This window comes from Styela clava, chromosome 9 (assembly GCF_964204865.1).
Source record: "Styela clava chromosome 9, kaStyClav1.hap1.2, whole genome shotgun sequence".
Classification (NCBI taxonomy): domain Eukaryota; kingdom Metazoa; phylum Chordata; class Ascidiacea; order Stolidobranchia; family Styelidae; genus Styela; species Styela clava.
In genome coordinates, this window is record NC_135258.1 from 17,678,268 (window position 1) to 17,705,683 (window position 27,416).

A 27,416-nucleotide genomic window follows, 5' to 3' on the forward strand; every position below is an offset into this window, starting at 1 on the left:
AGTTTTACTAGAACATTTATCAATGTGTTGTAGGCTCCGATCTTGATAGGATCTTGATCTTGATAGATCTTGATAGGAAAGGTCTGAGCCTAGAATGATTTTTCAATTCTGATTTTTTTCCGCCAAGTTAGATCGAAACAGCTAGCGAGTCCGATCGAACGCTAGAATACGCGTGTTTCAGCAGTCTTTGGAGTCTAAAAAGCGTTTCAATGTACGGAAGATTGCCATCTATGATACAGAAAAATCTTTTTTTTTCTTTTTAAAAGAGGGGAGGGTGGGTCGACCCGCAAAACCACCCCCGGGCTACGCCACTGTGCAGTGGTTAGTTCACGGGCAGGTGTGCAGTTTTAGCCGGTATGCAATAAATTTTTCTGCTTTGTTAATATATCCAATTCCAATATATCCAATTCATATCTAAATTATCAAATTACATTTTCTGTCATTCATAAACCCAAAACTTGAAATAGTTCATATAGTTCACATAATGACATAGTTCGAAAAATTATTGGTACATTCAAATTTTTACCCCCCAGCCGAAATTAAATTAAAATAATTAATTATTTTTTTTGAAATTAATCACATTGAGCCACCACAACTTTTTGTTGAATCAAGTTTTTTATATTAGTGCTCTATTTAATGAAATATTCAAATTTTCCCCCGCTATTGTGTTTCATTCTCAATTTCGTTTGCACTGTATATTGAATATTTAAGTATATTACCACAGTTGAATATGTTTCTTTGGAAAAATGAGATTTCGGAAAACACACCCGCTCGCTTTAAAATAACAAATTAATAGTTGTTCAGCTTGGGTTATATGGTTCGGGTTAGGAATGATTTGAAAATTTGAAATCTGCATTCGGGAGTTTTTTTTTTGAAGTTGATGCTTCCATTTGATTGAATTTAAATCTGTCATTAACTTAACTCAATCTACCCGCCCTCCATTTGAGCTAAATCTCATCGGAAAACTTGATTAGGGCGCTTTGTGCCAGACGCTTCCCGATACGCGTGTGCCTTTCGCTCAGCCGTGTCGCGTTGAAAATGAGAGAAATTTTTTATTTATTTTTTTTTTTAAGTTTTGTTTTGGTACCGCTCTGATAAATACAAGCGAAATCGACTCGACAACAAAGTCTCTCACGAAAGAAAAATTTACGTCACCGTTCTGGCAAGCCCAAACCTTGCTTTTGAAGCAAAGTGAATATTCAATTAACAAAGGGCGCATGTTTCGCGAGTAATTTCGAGCGAGCGCATTTAATGTTTGTTTATTATTGTGCGGGTAATGATTACTAGCTTATATACGCGCTGAAAACGATTGCTCGCTAGCTCAAATTACTTTCTTTCAAGTAATAACATATTCATTCCTCTGTATATTTCTAACTTTGAAATACTTACAGACATAAAACTCGGAGAATTGAAAATATGATAAAGAGAAATTACGTGCTACCGTGGCCACAAACAATCGGACAAGCATATATCATGCTTGAAAACGACGCGTTTTGATTTACTCTTTTGACTTAGTGCACGATGAGACGTATACGTAAAGGATATTAACTCTTACTCAACAAACATATTAGGGTCACATTTTTATGAGCACCTAAGTGCTTTCCTGGCATAACAAATTAGTAGTTGTTCAGCTTGGGTTCGGGTTAGGAATGATTCAAAAATTTAAAATCTTATTCAGGGATGTGTTTTTTTTTTCTGAAATTAATTCTTCCATTGAATTGACTTTAAATCTGTCGTAACTTAAATGCCCGACTCAGATTTGTGTTTGGTGAATTTGAATTTTTATTTAAATAGAAAAAAATTCTGATAAATAATAATTTATTTCTAAGTCATTGTCGCATGGATGTCTTAGCCGTACAAAAATACATTGGAAAATGCCCAATGATGTTTATTATTCTTACTTAAGTGAAACAGTAAAGATGGAAAATAATAATGTTAAGCTAAATATTGGAGAAATGCAAGCAAACGTATCAACAAAAAAGCGCTGAACGTTTCCACGAATTTAAGAAAGAAATGAAATGGTCACTTCTAATTCTCTGATAAAGCTTAATAAATTGGTAGATTTAAAAACACGCAACATGAGGCCTTTTTTTCATTTTTCTAGAATTTTCTGATTTTGTCGTATTGATACTGATCAGTTTGTTTTTCATTAGAGCTTGCGAGTACTTTTGCAGAACAATGCTTTATTACACAATGGTATTTTGCGAAAATCTTAAGCTACGTGGTGAAGAGATGAAAATGAACTGCATAATTCTTGTTCCTAATACCATGTTTTATTTATACAAGATTCCCCACACTATATCTCCGCCATAACAAAAACGCTTGATCAGATGTTTGAAAGCCATGCACAACAACAGATTCATAAAAAAGCCCAATTTATTGGTGCAAATATTTGACTGAAAACATATTAAATGAAAGCGAAAATTTTTCGGATTTTGTCTCTATTAGTAAATTCATTAGAACCGTTAAGTTTTAATGTCAGAGACGACATAGTTTTGGTGGTAAAAAATGTAAATCAAACAGCTGGGGTGTACAAATTATAATACAGGAATAATAATACATACATTCATATAGTTTTTGATTGTTATCAAATTGTTGTGTTTGATTATTACTCGATCTGTTTATTCTGGGTTTGTGCGCTTGATATTCCAACGGTTGATGTTTTTGACTCCTTTTCAAAAGGTGCAGTCCGTCTGTCGGGTATCTAATGTAGCAAAGAAATGTGATTTCTTGTGATTGGTTGCTAAATCTGTTGAAGGCTGCAATGTTGCATATTTGACGCTTACACTGGATATTCATATTTTTGAGCGCATAGAAAACAGTTCCAAACAGGCTGGCAGGCCAGAAAATATCCAATTTAGACTGCACACATGCCGAGTCATATTAATTAAGCCCTCGCTTAATCGTTTGTTCTTCTATTTTAGCTGATCCTCTGCTAATAAGTGGACATTTAAAAACTTGTTTGGGTATACCAAGGGCATGCCACTATAATGTCGCATTACCAAACAGTTCTTCAAATAGTCGCGTTTTCATTACTTTAACTTGTTTCTAATTTCAATGTTGGATAGTGTTAGATTAATTTTAGGTTAAAACACGTCCAACTAACTGTTAACTGAAGGCGCTTATATTCACCCAATATGCTGGATAATGCCTCTGCTACAAATGCCTAGCACTGGTTAAACTTGTGCGTGCACTGAAAAATATACACAAAAGGAAACTGATTCATAATTTCAAGCCGAGATAAAATAATGATTATGAGACAGAATGTGCTTGGGCGCTAAACTGTGTTTGAAAAGACAAAGTTTTGGCGTTGGATAGTTTTAAAATTCGCCGACGGAAATGCTTTGCTTTTATTCATTCCGTATCACATTAATGAAATTTGGAGCGTCAAAAAATAAATAAAAATACGCTCGTTGCGTAAATGAGCCTTGTTGGTTGTAATTGTGACAAAATTATACTACTTTGAGCATTTGAAAAAATAAAAATGCGGATTCTACTTGCTTTCATGCAGAGGAAAATATGGAATACATGTAAAGAAGAAAAATGTCTGTCCATTCCACATTTTTTTCTGTAGCTCCTTGCGTTTCAGACTTATTCATTTTTTGTTGTTGTCAAGATCGTTTTTGATTTTACAGTTTTTTTTTCTCTTGGTTTTAAAAAGACCATTTATTGTGAATGTTTACTCGCATTTTCTACTTGAGTCTCTTGCTTATCGTTTGTTCTCCTTTTCCCCCTAATAAGAGGTCATCTATGAACTTGTTCTGGAATCACGATGCCATGAAAATATAATGTAATTGTAACTTACGGGTCGTCTTCTGATAGTCTCGTTTTAATTACTTCAACTTGGTTCCAATTTTAATGCTCGATTCAAATTAGCATAATTTTAAGTTGAAACACGTCCAAATATCAACTGAGGGCAGCTAAACTAACACAAATTGCTAGGTTCATTTTGCAATAATATCGTCTGGCTTGAATATTAATTTTTTAACAAATGTTCATATTACTATCGTGTATTGTTTACTTGTTTTATTTCATTATTAATTGAGGTATATTGGCTTTTCATTAATTTCAATTTCGGGTTGGAGTGGTTAAATGAGTGTTCTACCGTCTGCTTAAAACAAACATCAATGTCGTTATACAGTCAGTGCTGGTCAAAACTAAATTAAAAGGCTTTCGGTAAAAGGTATCGGGCATCGGTGCTAATATTTGGTATCGGTATTCGTATTGATATCGGCTGAATGTAGACTGATATTTCCACGATAAGTAACTTTTTGATCAATTCCAGAATGTTTTTGAAAAGTAGCTCGAAATACTGATATGAAATTTTTTTTTTTACTTTTCACGGTATTAGCCTCGTTAAGTATGAGCAATGCTGTTTCCCAACCGCGCGAATAGAAACGGGAATAGGATTATGACCTGATTTTAGCCATTTATCAGCCCAACTAATTTGGCTATTTTTGCAGCCCATATTTTATATTGACATTTTTAACATTACATGGAAATTATGAGGAAATATATCAAACGGGAATTTTTAGATTTGTAAAATACAAAATACGACGTTATAATGGCATAAAATTCTGCGCTGGCAACTCGATGTATCAGTTAGATAGAGTGAGTAAACATTTATTTATTTTACCCCCCCTCACAGTAGCCAGACCCGATGAGTTTTCTAACCGAACACCGATATTATTAGCGTCAGTGCGCAATGTATTTGAACCAAAAAACGTATCAGGATTCAAATAATAATTTCTTATTATCTGAAATATGTCTCTTTCAATCTGAAAAATTGTGTGGCATGAATAATGCTTGTAAACTGTTACTTCAACTAGTTTGGACTGCACACTTGAAATAATAATTACATAGCATGTAAATGTCGGCAATTTCTGCTTTAAAATGTTGATATCGGCGTTTTATCGTTGTTGTCTGATCGGTATCGGCGACAAGTGGTATCGGTACATCTCTATTGTTGGAATCTCTAGTATAATGTAATGGACGTTAATGTTATGTTTAAAATAGACATCCATCCCATGAGTTATTGTATCAAATGATATGTTGTAAAACAATGTCCTCTTTTACTGCAAACATTAAAAACTCGTATGATATCGAATAGCATCCCTTATTATGCCACAATAGCATGTAATTGGTTACACATACTAATAGTAAGATTCATTTCCTCAGCTACAGACAAAGTTTAATTGTTTTATTCCGTATATATGTTTGATCCGAGGTTTTTTGAAAGTTATCGGCCATTGTACTTTTGGTGAATGACCGTTCATAGACTACTCCCTTTAAGGCAATTTAATCTCCTGTTCGTGGGATGAAAATAAGCATGTTGACGTAAACAAAATCTTGTATCGTCTTGTCTTCTCATATTCTTGTTTGTTTATTATTATTTCGGTATTTCGGATCATTGCAAGTCGGCTATTTAAGAGGTAATGCTCGCATTAGAAGTTTGTCGTTTAAGTAGTGTTAATTTAATTGCCGTAATAAACGGATTGTTTGCTTGTTTTATTTTTTGGTTAAATAGGTTCATTCATATTACATAAATTATTAATGTTGCTATTGTTTGCATCTTTTGAAATTAAGTATGTTGTCGACATACTTAGGTTGGACGTAAACTTTAGCAACCCTATACATCTACAATATGCGTTTCGACCTCTACAATAATCATTTTTATCACCACACTATTTGTCGTATTTCATCACATATTATTCGTCTCTCGTACATTGTTTATGTAGATTGTATATTTCATTGCCAATAATGGACTACAATCATATTCAAAGTGGTGGAGTTGTTAATATTGTGAAACTAGAAGGTTATAAGTCTGAGGGAGTTGATGACGCGCAGCGTCACCGCCCAACACGTTATAGGCGCCTTGTAGAGCCTCATCATACGTAATAAGTTTCTTATAATTTACTTCCTCTACTATAAAAAGGCATAATAACTAAATGTATATATATTTTTACAGGATTACTCAATTATGAAACTTGACGACTCTTTCTGTTTTTCAAAAGAAAATGAAACTCAATTATTCAAATAGGAAGAAGAGTTTTATAGAAGATAACTAAGATGTGCTAGCCACCAAATGCGTTGAGTCCACACACAAGACTTTGATATAGAAAAATTGACTGTTGGTTTGAAACTGTATCCCATTGTCATACGTACTTTGAGATCGTATGCATGTGCACTGATTACCAATATGTGGTCGAAAACAAATGCACTGGGCAGTACACACGAATGTATTTATATCAAATAAGACTGTTGTTTAAAACTATACCAAAATGCCATACACACTGTTAAAGGATTATAAGCGGAAGTTCAACATGGCTCGACCCGTGAAGAACTATTTATGTAATTTGAATAATTGCAAACAAATTCTTAATTATATATTCATTAATGAATTGAACAATAGCTCAAAAAACTAAATACAATTGTTTTTTGTATTTTAACACCCTGTAATGCAATCGTTTATTCGATGTCCTGGTATGAAAAAATTAAAATATTTCTTTCGTTTTACGTTATACTTATATTTTTATTACTGTTATCGTATATTACTGATTTATTATATTGTTTTTCACTGATATTGTACATTTTTTAATAAGTTTTTTTTGAAAATATGCTACTTCCATGTTTGGCTATCTTATTTGTTATAATCATTATTTTCTATAGTATTTCTAGATATTTTTTAACAGGAAAACAAGATATCGTGAAGACAAAGAAAAAGTATTGACAGGGATTGCCATGGCTTTTTTTTAAATATTTGTTTCGTTATAGATAAATTTAAACCCATTCCCGTCATTAGGAAAAATAGGGTTTTTATTAGGCTTAGATATTTTTAATGTTATTCTAGCTTCTCAGACACAGAACTATGAAGGGACCTGGAAAAATTAAGAAAAGACGGATACAAGAAAAATCTACAAATTACATGTAAATATCTTTACTAATTTTATTAGGCTTAGATATTGTTAATATTATCTTAGCCTCTCAGGCACGGAATTTTGAGGGCACTGAAGAAATTGAAAAAAGACAGAACCAGAGACAAATCTAAAATACCGGTGAATATGTTATTATTATTATTGAATAATTATTAATAAAGCTTTTTTGATAATATGCTGTATCCATATTTGCCTATCTTATTTGTCAAAATCATTATTTTCTCTTCTATTTTAGAGATATTTTCAACAGGAAATAAGATATTGTGACACCGACAAAAGAAGAAAAGTAATGACAGGGCTCGCCACGGCTTTTTTACTATAAACATTTTATTTGTTATAGATAGATTTAGACCCATTCCCGCCATTAGGAAAAATAGGGTTTTTTTAGGCTTAGATATTTTTAATGTTATTCTAGCTTCTCAGGCACAGAACTATAAAGGGACTGGAAAAATTAAGAAAAGACGGATCCAAGGAAAATCTACAAATTACATGTAAATATTTTTACTAATTTTATTAGGCATAGATTTTGTTAATATTATCTTAGCTTCTCAGGCACAGAATTTTGAGGGCACTGAAGAAATTGAAAAAAGACGGAACCAGAGACAAATCTGAAATACCGGTTAATATGTTATTTTTATTATTGAATATTTATTAATAAAGCTTTTTTCGATAATATGCTGTATCCATATTTGCCTATCTTATTTGTCATAATCATTATTTTCTCTTCTATTTTAGAGATATTTTCAACAGGAAACAAGATATTGTGACACCGACAAAAGAAGAAAAGTATTAACAGGGATCGCTATGGCTTTTTTACTATAAACATTTTATTTGTTATAGATAGATTTAGACCCATTCCCGCCATTAGGAAAAATACGGTTTTTATTGGGCTTAGATTTTTTTAAAGTTATTCTAGCTTCTCAGGCACAGAACTATAAAGGGACTGGAAAAATTGAGAAAAGACGGATACAAGGAAAACCTACAAATTACATGTAAATATTTTTACTAATTTTATTAGGCTTAGATCTTGTTAATATTAATCTTAGCTTCTCAGGCACAGAATTTTGAGGGCACTGAAGAAATTGAAAAAAGACGGAACCAGAGACAAATCTAAAATACCGGTAAATATGTTATTATTATTATTGAATATTTATTAATAAAGCTTTTTTCGATAATATGCTGTATCCATATTTGCCTATCATTATTTTCTCTTCTATTTTAGAGATATTTTCAACAGGAAACAAGATATTGTGACACCGACAGAAGAAGAAAAGTATTAACAAGGCTTGCCATGTTTTTTGTTTTGTTTTCAATATTTTATTTGGTATAGATAGATTTAGACCCATTCCCGCCATTAGGAAAAATAGGGTTTTTATTAGGCTTAGATATTTTTAATGTTATTCTAGCTTCTCAGGCACAGAACCATGAAAGGACTGGAAAAATTAAGAAAAGACGGATACAAGGAAAATCTACAAATTACATGTAAATATTTTTTACCAATTTTATTAGGCTTAGATATTGTTAATATTATCTTAGCTTCTCAGGCACAGAATTTTGAGGGCACTGAAGAAATTGAAAAAAGACGGAACCAGAGACAAATCTAAAATACCGGTAAATATGTTATTAATATTATTGAATATTTATTAATAAAGCTTTTTTTGATAATATGCTGTATCCATATTTGCTTATCTTATTTGTCATAATCAATATTTTCTCTTCTATTTTAGAGATATTTCCAACAGGAAACAAGATATTGTGACACCGACAGAAGAAGAAAAGTATTAACAAGGCTTGCCATGTTTTTTGTTTTGTTTTCAATATTTTATTTGGTATAGATAGATTTAGACCCATTCCCGCCATTAGGAAAAATATGGTTTTTATTAGGCTTAGATATTTTTAATGTTATTCTAGCTTCTCAGGTCAGAACCATGAAAGGACTGGAAAAATTAAGAAAAGACGGATACAAGGAAAATCTACAAATTACATGTAAATATTTTTTATCAATTTTATTAGGCTTAGATATTGTTAATATTATCTTAGCTTCTCAGGCACAGAATTTTGAAGGCACTGAAGAAATTGAAAAAAGACGGAACCAGACACAAATCTAAAATACCGGTAAATATGTTATTATTATTATTGAATATTTATTAATAAAGCTTTTTTTGATAATATGCTATTTCCATATTTGCCTATCTTATTTGTCATAATCATTATTTTCTGTTCTATTTTAGAGATATTTTCAACAGGAAACAAGATATCGTGACACCGACAAAAGAAGAAAAGTATTAACAGGGATTGCCATGGATTTTTCACTGTTAACATTTTATTTGTTATAGATAGATTTAGACCCATTCCCGCCATTAGGAAAAATAAGGTTTTTATTAGGCTTAGATATTTTTAATGTTATTCTAGCTTCTCAGGCACAGAACTATGAAGGGACTGGAAAAATTAAGAAAAGACGGATACAAGAAAATCTACAAATTACATGTAAATATTTTTTACCAATTTTATTAGGCTTAGATATTGTTAATATTGTCTTAGCTTCTCAGGCACAGAATTTTGAGGGCACTGAAGAAATTGAAAAAAGACGGAACCAGAGACAAATCTAAAATACCGGTAAATATGTTATTATTATTATTGAATATTTATTAATAAAGCTTTTTTCGAAAATATGCTGTATTCATATTTGCCTATCTTATTTGTCATAATCATTATTTTCTCTTCTATTCTAGAGATATTTTCAACAGGAAACAAGATATTGTGACACCGACAAAGGAAGAAAAGTATTAACAGGGATCGCCATGGCTTTTTTACTATAAACATTTTATTTGTTATAGATAGATTTAGACCCATTCCCGCCATTAGGAAAAATAGGGTTTTTATTGGGCTTAGATATTTTTAATGTTATTCTAGCTTCTCAGGCACAGAACTATGAAGAGACTGGAAAAATTGAGAAAAGACGGATACAAGAAAAATCTACAAATTACATGTAAATATTTTTATTAGGCTTAGATATTGTTAATATTATCTTAGCTTCTCAGGCACAGAATTTTGAGGACACTGAAGAAATTGAAAAAAGACGGAACCAGAGACAAATCTAAAATACCGGTAAATATGTTATTAATATTATTGAATATTTATTAATAAAGCTTTTTTTGATAATATGCTGTATCCATATTTGCCTATCATTATTTTCTCTTCTATTTTAGAGATATTTTCAACAGGAAACAAGATATTGTGACACCGACAGAAGAAGAAAAGTATTAACAAGGCTTGCCATGTTTTTTGTTTTGTTTTCAATATTTTATTTGGTATAGATAGATTTAGACCCATTCCCGCCATTAGGAAAAATATGGTTTTTATTAGGCTTAGATATTTTTAATGTTATTCTAGCTTCTCAGGTCAGAACCATGAAAGGACTGGAAAAATTAAGAAAATACGGATACAAGGAAAATCTACAAATTACATGTAAATATTTTTTATCAATTTTATTAGGCTTAGATATTGTTAATATTATCTTAGCTTCTCAGGCACAGAATTTTGAAGGCACTGAAGAAATTGAAAAAAGACGGAACCAGACACAAATCTAAAATACCGGTAAATATGTTATTATTATTATTGAATATTTATTAATAAAGCTTTTTTTGATAATATGCTATTTCCATATTTGCCTATCTTATTTGTCATAATCATTATTTTCTGTTCTATTTTAGAGATATTTTCAACAGGAAACAAGATATCGTGACACCGACAAAAGAAGAAAAGTATTAACAGGGATTGCCATGGATTTTTCACTGTTAACATTTTATTTGTTATAGATAGATTTAGACCCATTCCCGCCATTAGGAAAAATAAGGTTTTTATTAGGCTTAGATATTTTTAATGTTATTCTAGCTTCTCAGGCACAGAACTATGAAGGGACTGGAAAAATTAAGAAAAGACGGATACAAGGAAAATCTACAAATTACATGTAAATATTTTTTACCAATTTTATTAGGCTTAGATATTGTTAATATTGTCTTAGCTTCTCAGGCACAGAATTTTGAAGGCACTGAAGAAATTGAAAAAAGACGGAACCAGAGACAAATCTAAAATACCGGTAAATATGTTATTATTATTAGTGAATATTTATTAATAAAGCTTTTTTTGATAATATGCTATTTCCATATTTGCCTATCTTATTTGTCATAATCATTATTTTCTCTTCTATTTTAGAGATATTTTCAACAGGAAACAAGATATCGTGACACCGACAAAAGAAGAAAAGTATTAACAGGGATCGCCATGGATTTTTCACTGTTAACATTTTATTTGTTATAGATAGATTTAGACCCATTCCCGCCATTAGGAAAAATAAGGTTTTTATTAGGCTTAGATATTTTTAATGTTATTCTAGCTTCTCAGGCACAGAACTATGAAGGGACTGGAAAAATTAAGAAAAGACGGATACAAGGAAAATCTACAAAAAACATGTAAATATTTTTTACCAATTTTATTAGGCTTAGATATTGTTAATATTGTCTTAGCTTCTCAGGCACGGAATTTTGAAGGCACTGAAGAAATTGAAAAAAGACGGAACCTGAGACAAATCTAAAATACCGGTAAATATGTTATTATTATTATTGAATATTTATTATTAAAGCTTTTTTAGTAACATGATGTATCCATATTTGCCTATCTTATTTGTCATAATCATTATTTTCTCTTCTATTTTAGAGATATTTTTAACAGGAAACAAGATATTGTGACACCGACAAAAGAAGAAAAGTATTACCAGGGATCGCTATGGCTTTTTTACTATAAGCATTTTATTTGTTATAGATAGATTTAGACCCATTTCCGCCATTAGGAAAAATAGGGTTTTTATTAAGCTTAGATATTATTAATGTTATTCTAGCTTCTCAGGCACAGAACTATGGAGGGACTGGAAAAATTAAGAAAAGACGGATATAAGGAAAATCTACAAATTACATGTAAATATTTTTACCAATTTTATTAGGCTTAGATATTGTTAATATTATCTTAGCTTCTCAGGAACAGAATTTTGAGGACACTGAAGAAATTGAAAAAAGACGGAACCAGAGACAAATCTAAAATACCGGTAAATATGTTATTAATATTATTGAATATTTATTAATAAAGCTTTTTTTGATAATATGCTGTATCCATATTTGCCTATCATCATTTTCTCTTCTATTTTAGAGATATTTTCAACAGGAAACAAGATATTGTGACACCGACAGAAGAAGAAAAGTATTAACAAGGCTTGCCATGTTTTTTGTTTTGTTTTCAATATTTTATTTGGTATAGATAGATTTAGACCCATTCCCGCCATTAGGAAAAATATGGTTTTTATTAGGCTTAGATATTTTTAATGTTATTCTAGCTTCTCAGGCACAGAACCATGAAAGGACTGGAAAAATTAAGAAAAGACGGATACAAGGAAAATCTACAAATTACATGTAAATATTTTTTATCAATTTTATTAGGCTTAGATATTGTTAATATTATCTTAGCTTCTCAGGCACAGAATTTTGAAGGCACTGAAGAAATTGAAAAAAGACGGAACCAGAGACAAATCTAAAATACCGGTAAATATGTTATTATTATTATTGAATATTTATTAATAAAGCTTTTTTTGATAATATGCTATTTCCATATTTGCCTATCTTATTTGTCATAATCATTATTTTCTCTTCTATTTTAGAGATATTTTCAACAGGAAACAAGATATCGTGACACCGACAAAAGAAGAAAAGTATTAACAGGGATTGCCATGGAATTTTCACTGTTAACATTTTATTTGTTATAGATAGATTTAGACCCATTCCCGCCATTAGGAAAAATAAGGTTTTTATTAGGCTTAGATATTTTTAATGTTATTCTAGCTTCTCAGGCACAGAACTATGAAGGGACTGGAAAAATTAAGAAAAGACGGATACAAGGAAAATCTACAAATTACATGTAAATATTTTTTACCAATTTTATTAGGCTTAGATATTGTTAATATTGTCTTAGCTTCTCAGGCACAGAATTTTGAAGGCACTGAAGTAATTGAAAAAAGACGGAACCTGAGACAAATCTAAAATACCGGTAAATATGTTATTATTATTATTGAATATTTATTATTAAAGCTTTTTTAGTAACATGATGTATCCATATTTGCCTATCTTATTTGTCATAATCATTATTTTCTCTTCTATTTTAGAGATATTTTCAACAGGAAACAAGATATTGTGACACCGACAAAAGAAGAAAAGTATTACCAGGGATCGCCATGGCTTTTTTACTATAAGCATTTTATTTGTTATAGATAGATTTAGACCCATTCCCGCCATTAGGAAAAATAGGGTTTTTATTAGGCTTAGATATTATTAATGTTATTCTAGCTTCTCAGGCACAGAACTATGGAGGGACTGGAAAAATTAAGAAAAGACGGATATAAGGAAAATCTACAAATTACATGTAAATATTTTTACCAATTTTATTAGGCTTAGATATTGTTAATATTATCTTAGCTTCTCAGGAACAGAATTTTGAGGACACTGAAGAAATTGAAAAAAGACGGAACCAGAGACAAATCTAAAATACCGGTAAATATGTTATTAATATTATTGAATATTTATTAATAAAGCTTTTTTTGATAATATGCTGTATCCATATTTGCCTATCATTATTTTCTCTTCTATTTTAGAGATATTTTCAACAGGAAACAAGATATTGTGACACCGACAGAAGAAGAAAAGTATTAACAAGGCTTGCCATGTTTTTTGTTTTGTTTTCAATATTTTATTTGGTATAGATAGATTTAGACCCATTCCCGCCATTAGGAAAAATAGGGTTTTTATTAGGCTTAGATATTTTTAATGTTATTCTAGTTTCTCAGGCACAGAACCATGAAGAGACTGGAAAAATTGAGAAAAGACGGATACAAGAAAAATCTACAAATTACATCTAAATATTTTTACTATTTTTATTAGGCTTAGATATTGTTAATATTATCTTAGCTTCTCAGGCACAGAATTTTGAGGACACTGAAGAAATTGAAAAAAGACGGAACCAGAGACAAATCTAAAATACCGGTAAATATGTTATTAATATTATTGAATATTTATTAATAAAGCTTTTTTTGATAATATGCTGTATCCATATTTGCCTATCATTATTTTCTCTTCTATTTTAGAGATATTTTCAACAGGAAACAAGATATTGTGACACCGACAGAAGAAGAAAAGTATTAACAAGGCTTGCCATGTTTTTTGTTTTGTTTTCAATATTTTATTTGGTATAGATAGATTTAGACCCATTCCCGCCATTAGGAAAAATAGGGTTTTTATTAGGCTTAGATATTTTTAATGTTATTCTAGCTTCTCAGGCACAGAACCATGAAAGGACTGGAAAAATTAAGAAAAGACGGATACAAGGAAAATCTACAAATTACATGTAAATATTTTTTACCAATTTTATTAGGCTTAGATATTGTTAATATTATCTTAGCTTCTCAGGCACAGAATTTTGAGGGCACTGAAGAAATTGAAAAAAGACGGAACCAGAGACAAATCTAAAATACCGGTAAATATGTTATTAATATTATTGAATATTTATTAATAAAGCTTTTTTTGATAATATGCTGTATCCATATTTGCTTATCTTATTTGTCATAATCAATATTTTCTCTTCTATTTTAGAGATATTTTCAACAGGAAACAAGATATTGTGACACCGACAGAAGAAGAAAAGTATTAACAAGGCTTGCCATGTTTTTTGTTTTGTTTTCAATATTTTATTTGGTATAGATAGATTTAGACCCATTCCCGCCATTGGGAAAAATAGGGTTTTTATTAGGCTTAGATATTTTTAATGTTATTCTAGCTTCTCAGGCACAGAACCATGAAGAGACTGGAAAAATTGAGAAAAGACGGATACAAGAAAAATCTACAAATTACATGTAAATATTTTTACTATTTTTATTAGGCTTAGATATTGTTAATATTATCTTAGCTTCTCAGGCACAGAATTTTGAGGACACTGAAGAAATTGAAAAAAGACGGAACCATTGACAAATCTAAAATACCGGTAAATATGTTATTAATATTATTGAATATTTATTAATAAAGCTTTTTTTGATAATATGCTGTATCCATATTTGCCTATCATTATTTTCTCTTCTATTTTAGAGATATTTTCAACAGGAAACAAGATATTGTGACACCGACAGAAGAAGAAAAGTATTAACAAGGCTTGCCATGTTTTTTGTTTTGTTTTCAATATTTTATTTGGTATAGATAGATTTAGACCCATTCCCGCCATTAGGAAAAATAGGGTTTTTATTAGGCTTAGATATTTTTAATGTTATTCTAGCTTCTCAGGCACAGAACCATGAAAGGACTGGAAAAATTAAGAAAAGACGGATACAAGGAAAATCTACAAATTACATGTAAATATTTTTTACCAATTTTATTAGGCTTAGATATTGTTAATATTATCTTAGCTTCTCAGGCACAGAATTTTGAGGGCACTGAAGAAATTGAAAAAAGACGGAACCAGAGACAAATCTAAAATACCGGTAAATATGTTATTAATATTATTGAATATTTATTAATAAAGCTTTTTTTGATAATATGCTGTATCCATATTTGCTTATCTTATTTGTCATAATCAATATTTTCTCTTCTATTTTAGAGATATTTTCAACAGGAAACAAGATATTGTGACACCGACAGAAGAAGAAAAGTATTAACAAGGCTTGCCATGTTTTTTGTTTTGTTTTCAATATTTTATTTGGTATAGATAGATTTAGACCCATTCCCGCCATTAGGAAAAATAGGGTTTTTATTAGGCTTAGATATTTTTAATGTTATTCTAGCTTCTCAGGCACAGAACCATGAAAGGAAAAATTAAGAAAAGACGGATACAAGGAAAATCTACAAATTACATGTAAATATTTTTTACCAATTTTATTAGGCTTAGATATTGTTAATATTATCTTAGCTTCTCAGGCACAGAATTTTGAAGGCACTGAAGAAATTGAAAAAAGACGGAACCACAGACAAATCTAAAATACCGGTAAATATGTTAATAATATTATTGAATATTTATTAATAAAGCTTTTTTTGATAATATGCTGTATCCATATTTGCTTATCTTATTTGTCATAATCAATATTTTCTCTTCTATTTTAGAGATATTTTCAACAGGAAACAAGATATTGTGACACCGACAGAAGAAGAAAAGTATTAACAAGGCTTGCCATGTTTTTTGTTTTGTTTTCAATATTTTATTTGGTATAGATAGATTTAGACCCATTCCCGCCATTGGGAAAAATAGGGTTTTTATTAGGCTTAGATATTTTTAATGTTATTCTAGCTTCTCAGGCACAGAACCATGAAGAGACTGGAAAAATTGAGAAAAGACGGATACAAGAAAAATCTACAAATTACATGTAAATATTTTTACTATTTTTATTAGGCTTAGATATTGTTAATATTATCTTAGCTTCTCAGGCACAGAATTTTGAGGACACTGAAGAAATTGAAAAAAGACGGAACCATTGACAAATCTAAAATACCGGTAAATATGTTATTAATATTATTGAATATTTATTAATAAAGCTTTTTTTGATAATATGCTGTATCCATATTTGCCTATCATTATTTTCTCTTCTATTTTAGAGATATTTTCAACAGGAAACAAGATATTGTGACACCGACAGAAGAAGAAAAGTATTAACAAGGCTTGCCATGTTTTTTGTTTTGTTTTCAATATTTTATTTGGTATAGATAGATTTAGACCCATTCCCGCCATTAGGAAAAATAGGGTTTTTATTAGGCTTAGATATTTTTAATGTTATTCTAGCTTCTCAGGCACAGAACCATGAAAGGACTGGAAAAATTAAGAAAAGACGGATACAAGGAAAATCTACAAATTACATGTAAATATTTTTTACCAATTTTATTAGGCTTAGATATTGTTAATATTATCTTAGCTTCTCAGGCACAGAATTTTGAGGGCACTGAAGAAATTGAAAAAAGACGGAACCAGAGACAAATCTAAAATACCGGTAAATATGTTATTAATATTATTGAATATTTATTAATAAAGCTTTTTTTGATAATATGCTGTATCCATATTTGCTTATCTTATTTGTCATAATCAATATTTTCTCTTCTATTTTAGAGATATTTTCAACAGGAAACAAGATATTGTGACACCGACAGAAGAAGAAAAGTATTAACAAGGCTTGCCATGTTTTTTGTTTTGTTTTCAATATTTTATTTGGTATAGATAGATTTAGACCCATTCCCGCCATTAGGAAAAATAGGGTTTTTATTAGGCTTAGATATTTTTAATGTTATTCTAGCTTCTCAGGCACAGAACCATGAAAGGAAAAATTAAGAAAAGACGGATACAAGGAAAATCTACAAATTACATGTAAATATTTTTTACCAATTTTATTAGGCTTAGATATTGTTAATATTATCTTAGCTTCTCAGGCACAGAATTTTGAAGGCACTGAAGAAATTGAAAAAAGACGGAACCACAGACAAATCTAAAATACCGGTAAATATGTTATTATTATTAGTGAATATTTATTAATAAAGCTTTTTTTGATAATAGGCTATTTCCATATTTGCCTATCTTATTTGTCATAATCATTATTTTCTCTTCTATTTTAGAGATATTTTCAACAGGAAACAAGATATCGTGACACCGACAAAAGAAGAAAAGTATTAACAGGGATCGCCATGGATTTTTCACTGTTAACATTTTATTTGTTATAGATAGATTTAGACCCATTCCCGCCATTAGGAAAAATAAGGTTTTTATTAGGCTTAGATATTTTTAATGTTATTCTAGCTTCTCAGGCACAGAACTATGAAAGGACTGGAAAAATTAAGAAAAGACGGATACAAGGAAAATCTACAAATTACATGTAAATATTTTTTACCAATTTTATTAGGCTTAGATATTGTTAATATTGTCTTAGCTTCTCAGGCACAGAATTTTGAAGGCACTGAAGAAATTGAAAAAAGACGGAACCAGAGACAAATCTAAAATACCGGTAAATATGTTATTATTATTATTGAATATTTATTAATAAAGCTTTTTTTGATAATATGCTATTTCCATATTTGCCTATCTTATTTGTCATAATCATTATTTTCTCTTCTATTTTAGAGATATTTTCAACAGGAAACAAGATATCGTGACACCGACAAAAGAAGAAAAGTATTAACAGGGATTGCCATGGATTTTTCACTGTTAACATTTTATTTGTTATAGATAGATTTAGACCCATTCCCGCCATTAGGAAAAATAAGGTTTTTATTAGGCTTAGATATTTTTAATGTTATTCTAGCTTCTCAGGCACAGAACTATGAAGGGACTGGAAAAATTAAGAAAAGACGGATACAAGGAAAATCTACAAATTACATGTAAATATTTTTTACCAATTTTATTAGGCTTAGATATTGTTAATATTGTCTTAGCTTCTCAGGCACAGAATCTTGAAGGCACTGAAGAAATTGAAAAAAGACGGAACCTGAGACAAATCTAAAATACCGGTAAATATGTTATTATTATTATTGAATATTTATTATTAAAGCTTTTTTAGTAACATGATGTATCCATATTTGCCTATCTTATTTGTCATAATCATTATTTTCTCTTCTATTTTAGAGATATTTTCAACAGGAAACAAGATATTGTGACACCGACAAAAGAAGAAAAGTATTACCAGGGATCGCCATGGCTTTTTTACTATAAGCATTTTATTTGTTATAGATAGATTTAGACCCATTCCCGCCATTAGGAAAAATAGGGTTTTTATTAGGCTTAGATATTATTAATGTTATTCTAGCTTCTCAGGCACAGAACTATGGAGGGACTGGAAAAATTAAGAAAAGACGGATATAAGGAAAATCTACAAATTACATGTAAATATTTTTACCAATTTTATTAGGCTTAGATATTGTTAATATTATCTTAGCTTCTCAGGAACAGAATTTTGAGGACCCTGAAGAAATTGAAAAAAGACGGAACCAGAGACAAATCTAAAATACCGGTAAATATGTTATTAATATTATTGAATATTTATTAATAAAGCTTTTTTTGATAATATGCTGTATCCATATTTGCCTATCATTATTTTCTCTTCTATTTTAGAGATATTTTCAACAGGAAACAAGATATTGTGACACCGACAGAAGAAGAAAAGTATTAACAAGGCTTGCCATGTTTTTTGTTTTGTTTTCAATATTTTATTTGGTATAGATAGATTTAGACCCATTCCCGCCATTAGGAAAAATAGGGTTTTTATTAGGCTTAGATATTTTTAATGTTATTCTAGCTTCTCAGGCACAGAACCATGAAGAGACTAGAAAAATTGAGAAAAGACGGATACAAGAAAAATCTACAAATTACATGTAAATATTTTTACTATTTTTATTAGGCTTAGATATTGTTAATATTATCTTAGCTTCTCAGGCACAGAATTTTGAGGACACTGAAGAAATTGAAAAAAGACGGAACCAGAGACAAATCTAAAATACCGGTAAATATGTTATTAATATTATTGAATATTTATTGATAAAGCTTTTTTTGATAATATGCTGTATCCATATTTGCCTATCATTATTTTCTCTTCTATTTTAGAGATATTTTCAACAGGAAACAAGATATTGTGACACCGACAGAAGAAGAAAAGTATTAACAAGGCTTGCCATGTTATTTGTTTTGTTTTCAATATTTTATTTGGTATAGATAGATTTAGACCCATTCCCGCCATTAGGAAAAATAGGGTTTTTATTAGGCTTAGATATTTTTAATGTTATTCTAGCTTCTCAGGCACAGAACCATGAAAGGACTGGAAAAATTAAGAAAAGACGGATACAAGGAAAATCTACAAATTACATGTAAATATTTTTTACCAATTTTATTAGGCTTAGATATTGTTAATATTATCTTAGCTTCTCAGGCACAGAATTTTGAGGGCACTGAAGAAATTGAAAAAAGACGGAACCAGAGACAAATCTAAAATACCGGTAAATATGTTATTAATATTATTGAATATTTATTAATAAAGCATTTTTTGATAATATGCTGTATCCATTTTTGATTATCTTATTTGTCATAATCAATATTTTCTCTTCTATTTTAGAGATATTTTCAACAGGAAACAAGATATTGTGACACCGACAGAAGAAGAAAAGTATTAACAAGGCTTGCCATGTTTTTTGTTTTGTTTTCAATATTTTATTTGGTATAGATAGATTTAGACCCATTCCCGCCATTAGGAAAAATAGGGTTTTTATTAGGCTTAGATATTTTTAATGTTATCCTAGCTTCTCAGGCACAGAACCATGAAGAGACTGGAAAAATTGAGAAAAGACGGATACAAGAAAAATCTACAAATTACATGTAAATATTTTTACTATTTTTATAAGGCTTAGATATTGTTAATATTATCTTAGCTTCTCAGGCACAGAATTTTGAGGACACTGAAGAAATTGAAAAAAGACGGAACCAGAGACAAATCTAAAATACCGGTAAATATGTTATTAATATTATTGAATATTTATTAATAAAGCTTTTTTTGATAATATGCTGTATCCATATTTGCCTATCATTATTTTCTCTTCTATTTTAGAGATATTTTCAACAGGAAACAAGATATTGTGACACCGACAGAAGAAGAAAAGTATTAACAAGGCTTGCCATGTTTTTTGTTTTGTTTTCAATATTTTATTTGGTATAGATAGATTTAGACCCATTCCCGCCATTAGGAAAAATAGGGTTTTTATTAGGCTTAGATATTTTTAATGTTATTCTAGCTTCTCAGGCACAGAACCATGAAAGGACTGGAAAAATTAAGAAAAGACGGATACAAGGAAAATCTACAAATTACATGTAAATATTTTTTACCAATTTTATTAGGCTTAGATATTGTTAATATTATCTTAGCTTCTCAGGCACAGAATTTTGAGGGCACTGAAGAAATTGAAAAAAGACGGAACCAGAGACAAATCTAAAATACCGGTAAATATGTTATTAATATTATTGAATATTTATTAATAAAGCTTTTTTTGATAATATGCTGTATCCATATTTGCTTATCTTATTTGTCATAATCAATATTTTCTCTTCTATTTTAGAGATATTTTCAACAGGAAACAAGATATTGTGACACCGACAGAAGAAGAAAAGTATTAACAGGGATCGCCATGGATTTTTCACTGTTAACATTTTATTTGTTATAGATAGATTTAGACCCATTCCCGCCATTAGGAATAATAAGGTTTTTCTTAGGCTTAGATATTTTTAATGTTATTCTAGCTTCTCAGGCACAGAACTATGAAGGGACTGGAAAAATTAAGAAAAGACGGATACAAGGAAAATCTACAAATTACATGTAAATATTTTTTACCAATTTTATTAGGTTTAGATATTGTTAATATTGTCTTAGCTTCTCAGGCACAGAATTTTGAAGGCACTGAAGAAATTGAAAAAAGACGGAACCTGAGACAAATCTAAAATACCGGTAAATATGTTATTATTATTATTGAATATTTATTATTAAAGCTTTTTTAGTAACATGATGTATCCATATTTGCCTATCTTATTTGTCATAATCATTATTTTCTCTTCTATTTTAGAGATATTTTCAACAGGAAACAAGATATTGTGACACCGACAAAAGAAGAAAAGTATTACCAGGGATCGCCATGGCTTTTTTACTATAAGCATTTTATTTGTTATAGATAGATTTAGACCCATTCCCGCCATTAGGAAAAATAGGGTTTTTATTAGGCTTAGATATTATTAATGTTATTCTAGCTTCTCAGGCACAGAACTATGGAGGGACTGGAAAAATTAAGAAAAGACGGATATAAGGAAAATCTACAAATTACATGTAAATATTTTTACCAATTTTATTAGGCTTAGATATTGTTAATATTATTTTAGCTTCTCAGGAACAGAATTTTGAGGACACTGAAGAAATTGAAAAAAGACGGAACCAGAGACAAATCTAAAATTCCGGTAAATATGTTATTAATATTATTGAATATTTATTAATAAAGCTTTTTTTGATAATATGCTGTATCCATATTTGCCTATCATTATTTTCTCTTCTATTTTAGAGATATTTTCAACAGGAAACAAGATATTGTGACACCGACAGAAGAAGAAAAGTATTAACAAGGCTTGCCATGTTTTTTGTTTTGTTTTCAATATTTTATTTGGTATAGATAGATTTAGACCCATTCCCGCCATTAGGAAAAATAGGGTTTTTATTAGGCTTAGATATTTTTAATGTTATTCTAGCTTCTCAGGCACAGAACCATGAAAGGACTGGAAAAATTAAGAAAAGACGGATACAAGGAAAATCTACAAATTACATGTAAATATTTTTTACCAATTTTATTAAGATTAGATATTGTTAATATTATCTTAGCTTCTCAGGCACAGAATTTTGAGGGCACTGAAGAAATTGAAAAAAGACGGAACCAGAGACAAATCTAAAATACCGGTAAATATGTTAATAATATTATTGAATATTTATTAATAAAGCTTTTTTTGATAATATGCTGTATCCATATTTGCTTATCTTATTTGTCATAATCAATATTTTCTCTTCTATTTTAGAGATATTTTCAACAGGAAACAAGATATTGTGACACCGACAGAAGAAGAAAAGTTTTAACAAGGCTTGCCATGTTTTTTGTTTTGTTTTACATATTTTATTTGGTATAGATAGATTTAGACCCATTCCCGCCATTAGGAAAAATATGGTTTTTATTAGGCTTAGATATTTTTAATGTTATTCTAGCTTCTCAGGCACAGAACCATGAAAGGAAAAATTAAGAAAAGACGGATACAAGGAAAATCTACAAATTACATGTAAATATTTTTTACCAATTTTATTAGGCTTAGATATTGTTAATATTATCTTAGCTTCTCAGGCACAGAATTTTGAAGGCACTGAAGAAATTGAAAAAAGACGGAACCAGAGACAAATCTAAAATACCGGTAAATATGTTATTATTATTATTGAATATTTATTAATAAAGCTTTTTTTGATAATATGCTATTTCCATATTTGCCTATCTTATTTGTCATAATCATTATTTTCTCTTCTATTTTAGAAATATTTTCAACAGGAAACAAGATATCGTGACACCGACAAAAGAAGAAAAGTATTAACAGGGATCGCCATGGATTTTTCACTGTTAACATTTTATTTGTTATAGATAGATTTAGACCCATTCCCGCCATTAGGAAAAATAAGGTTTTTAATAGGCTTAGATATTTTTAATGTTATTCTAGCTTCTCAGGCACAGAACTATGAAGGGACTGGAAAAATTAAGAAAAGACGGATATAAGGAAAATCTACAAATTACATGTAAATATTTTTACCTATTTTATTAGGCTTAGATATTGTTAATATTATCTTAGCTTCTCAGGCACAGAATTTTGAAATCACTGAAGAAATTGAAAAAAGACGGAACCTGAGACAAATCTAAAATACCGGTAAATATGTTATTATTATTAATATTATTAAATATTTATTATTAAAGCTTTTTTAGTAATATGCTGTATCCATATTTGACTATCTTATTTGTCATAATCATTATTTTCTCTTCTATTTTAGAGATATTTTCAACAGGAAACAGGATATTGTGACACCGACAAAAGAAGAAAAGTATTAACAGGGCTCCCCATGGCTTTTTTACTATAAACATTTTATTTGTTATAGATAGATTTAGACCCATTCCCGCCATTAGGAAAAATAGGGTTTTTATTAGGCTTAGATATTTTTAATGTTATTCTAGCTTCTCAGGCGCAGAACTATAAAGGGACTGGAAAAATTAAGAAAAGACGGATACAAGGAAAATCTACAAATTACATGTAATTATTTTTACTAATTTTATTAGGCTTAGATATTTTTAATTTTATCTTAGCTTCTCAGGCACAGAATTTTGAAGGCACTGAAGAAATTGAAAAAAGACGGAACCAGAGACAAATCTAAAATATCGGTAAATATGTTATTATGAATATTTATTAATAAAGCTTTTTTTGATAATATGCTGTATCTATATTTGCCTATTTTATTTGTCATAATGATTATTTTCTTTTCTATTTTAGAGATATTTTCAACAGGAAACAAGATATTGTGACACCGACAGAAGAAGAAAAGTATTAACAGGGCTTGCCATGTTTTTTGTTTTGTTTTCAATATTTTATTTGGTATAGATAGATTTAGACCCATTCCCGCCATTAGGAAAAATAGGGTTTTTATTAGGTTTATTTATTTTTAATGTTATTCTAGCTTTTCAGGCACAGAACTATGACGGGACTGGAAAATTTAGGAAAAGACGGATACAAGGAAAATCTACAAATTACATGTAAATATTTTTACTAATTTTATTAGGCTTAGATATTGTTAATATTATCTCAGCTTCTCAGGCACAGAATTTTGAAGGCACTGAAAAAATTGAAAAAAGGCGGAACCAGAGACAAATCTAAAATACCGGTAAATATGTTATTATTATTATTGAATATTTATTAATAAAGCTTTTTTGATAATATGCTGTATCCATATTTGCCTATCTTATTTGTCATAATCATTATTTTCTCTTCTATTTTAGAGATATTTTCAACAGGAAACAAGATATTGTGACACCGACAAAAGAAGAAAAGTATTAACAGGGATCGCCATGGCTTTTTCACTATTGACATTTTATTTGTTATAGATAGATTTAGACCCATTCCAGCCATTAGGAAAAATAGGGTTTTTATTAGGCTTAGATATTTTTAATGTTATTCTAGCTTCTCAGGCACAGAACTATGAAGGGGCTGGAAAAATTAAGAAAAGACGGATACAAGGAAAATATTTTTACTAATTTTATTGGGCTTAGATATTGTTAATATTATCTTAGCTTCTCAGGCACAGAATTTTGAAGGCACTGAAGAAATTGAAAAAGGACGGAACCTGAGACAAATCTAAAATACGGGTAAATATGTTATTAATATTATTAATATTGAAGATTTATTATTAAAGCTTTTTCAGTAATATGTTGTGTCCATATTTGCCTATCTTACATGTCATATTCATTATTTTCTCTTCTATTTTAGAGATATTTTCAACAGGAAACAAGATATTGTGACACCGACAAAAAAAGAAAAGTATTAACAGGGCTCGCCATGGCTTTTTTACTATGAACATTTTATTTGTTATAGATAGATTTAGACCCATTCCCGCCATTAGGAAAAATAGGGTTTTTATTAGGCTTAGATATTTTTAATGTTATTCTAGCTTCTCAGGCACAGAACTATGAAGGGACTGGAAAAATTAAGAAAAGACGAATACAGGGAAAATCTACAAATTACATGTAAATAATTTTACCAAATTTATTAGGCTTAGATATTTTTTATGATAAGAAGTTCAATTAGGTGAATTTTATTAATAAGTTCGATTTTATTAAATATTTTATTAAATGATATTTTTTTCAGAAGATTACTTACCAAGAAATAGAAGAAGCCGAACAATATTTGTGAAGACAATCACGATAAGGTATGATATAATGCATTAATGACTGGGTTTTTATAATATTGGTAAAGTCTTGTTTCCCAAATTAGTTAATTCGTTTGGAATTTAAATATGGGCATAGGGCGTTTCAGATTTTTCTGGAGCGCGATAGGACCCCATCAACAAGTCCTAACGAGTGGAAAAACCGACACCTCTTGGGTCCACATGGAAGATCGGTATTTTATTTTGACAATTTAGAAAATACTTTTTTATTTTAATTATTAAAAAATACAATGTTACTATTTGCAATGAATATATATTACTTAATATTTCATTAAATATTGACTACTGCACTTACTTTGCAATATGTTTTAGTTGTATTTTGCATATATATAATAAATGGAAAAATAGATCTGTTTAATAAAATAACGATTTTGACTGTTTTGTTCTATTCCGTATCGAAATGGCAGATCTAGTCGGGCTATTGAATTATATAAATCTACCCAGCAATTGTCTATATTAGACAAATATTATAAGTTCGCAATTGATGAGGGTTCCCGAAAGACTACAAAAAGAAATGCATTGAAAGGTCTCCAAGAAAGTGGGTGAATTTTACTTTGCAACTTCATGCATGGGTGGTGAGCATAGTCAGTGTTACTTTGAAACGTGGGTGAGCATAGTTAGTTTTACTTTGCAACTTCATGCATAGCAGTTTTGCAACTTCATGTACTACTATGTAACTTCATGCATGAGTGAACATCACTTCATGCATAGATGAATGTAGTCAGATTTTTTTTTTTTTTTTTTTTTTTTTCTACTTTTTTTTTTTTTTTTTTACAATTTTACTTTGTAACATATAGTGAGCGTAGTCAGTTTTACTTTGTAACGTCATGCATGAGTGCATGGGTGAGCATAGTCATTTTTACTTTGTAACGTCATGAATAGCTGAGGGTAGTCAGTTTACAATGTTATGTCATTCATGGGTGAGCGTAGCCGGTTCTACTTTGTAACTTCATGCATGAGTGAGCGTTGTCAGTTTTACTTTATAGCGTCATGCGCGAGTCAGCGTAGTCAGTTTTACTTCGTAACGTCATGCATGAGTAAGTAAGCGTATTAGGTTCAATCAGTTTTACTTTGTAACTTCATGCATAAGTGAGCAAGTCAGTTTTACTTCGTAACTTCATGCATGGGCGAGCGTAGTCAGTTTTACTTAGTAACTTCATGCATGGGTCAGCGAATCAGTTTTACTTAGCAACTTCATGCATGAGTGAGCATAGTCAGTTTCACTTTGTAACTTCATGCATGAGTGAGCATAGTCAGTTTTACTTTGTAACGTCATGCATGGGAGAGCGTAGTTAGTTTTACTTTGGAACTTCATGCATGGGTGAGCGTAGTCGGTTCTACTTTGTTACTTCATGCATGAGTGAGCATAGTCAGTTTTACTTTATAGCGTCATGCGTGAGTCAGCGTAGTCAGTTTTACTTTGTAACGTCATGCATGAGCAAGTAAGCGTATTAGGTTCAATTAGTTTTACTTTGTAACTTCATGCATAAGTGAGCAAGTCAGTTTTACTTTGTAACTTCATGCATGAGTGAGCGTAGACAGTTTTACTTTGTAACTTCTTGCATGGGCGAGCGTAGTCAGTTTTACTTTGTAACTTCATGCATGAGTGAGCATAGTCAGTTTTACTTTGTAACTTTATGCATGGGTGAGCATAGGCACTTTTACTTTGTAACTTCATGCATGGGTGAGTTTTACTTTGTAACTTCTTGCATGGACGAGCGTAGTCAGTTTTACTTTGTAACTTCATGCATGAGTGAGCATAGTCAGTTTTACTTTGTAACTTCATGCATGAGTGAGCATAGGCCTTTTTTACTTTGTAACTTCATGCATGATTGAGCATATAGTCATTTTACTTTGAAACTTTATGCATGGGTCAGCGAATCAGTTTT

General features: G+C 30.1%; 1 protein-coding gene across 3 annotated transcripts in view; it reads right to left on the reverse strand.

The window, feature by feature from the left end:
- Positions 1-27,416, reverse strand: part of LOC144427380 (E3 SUMO-protein ligase RanBP2-like) — a 189,085-nt gene that overhangs the window by 98,172 nt on the left and 63,497 nt on the right. The gene's annotated exons all lie outside the window — the stretch shown is intronic.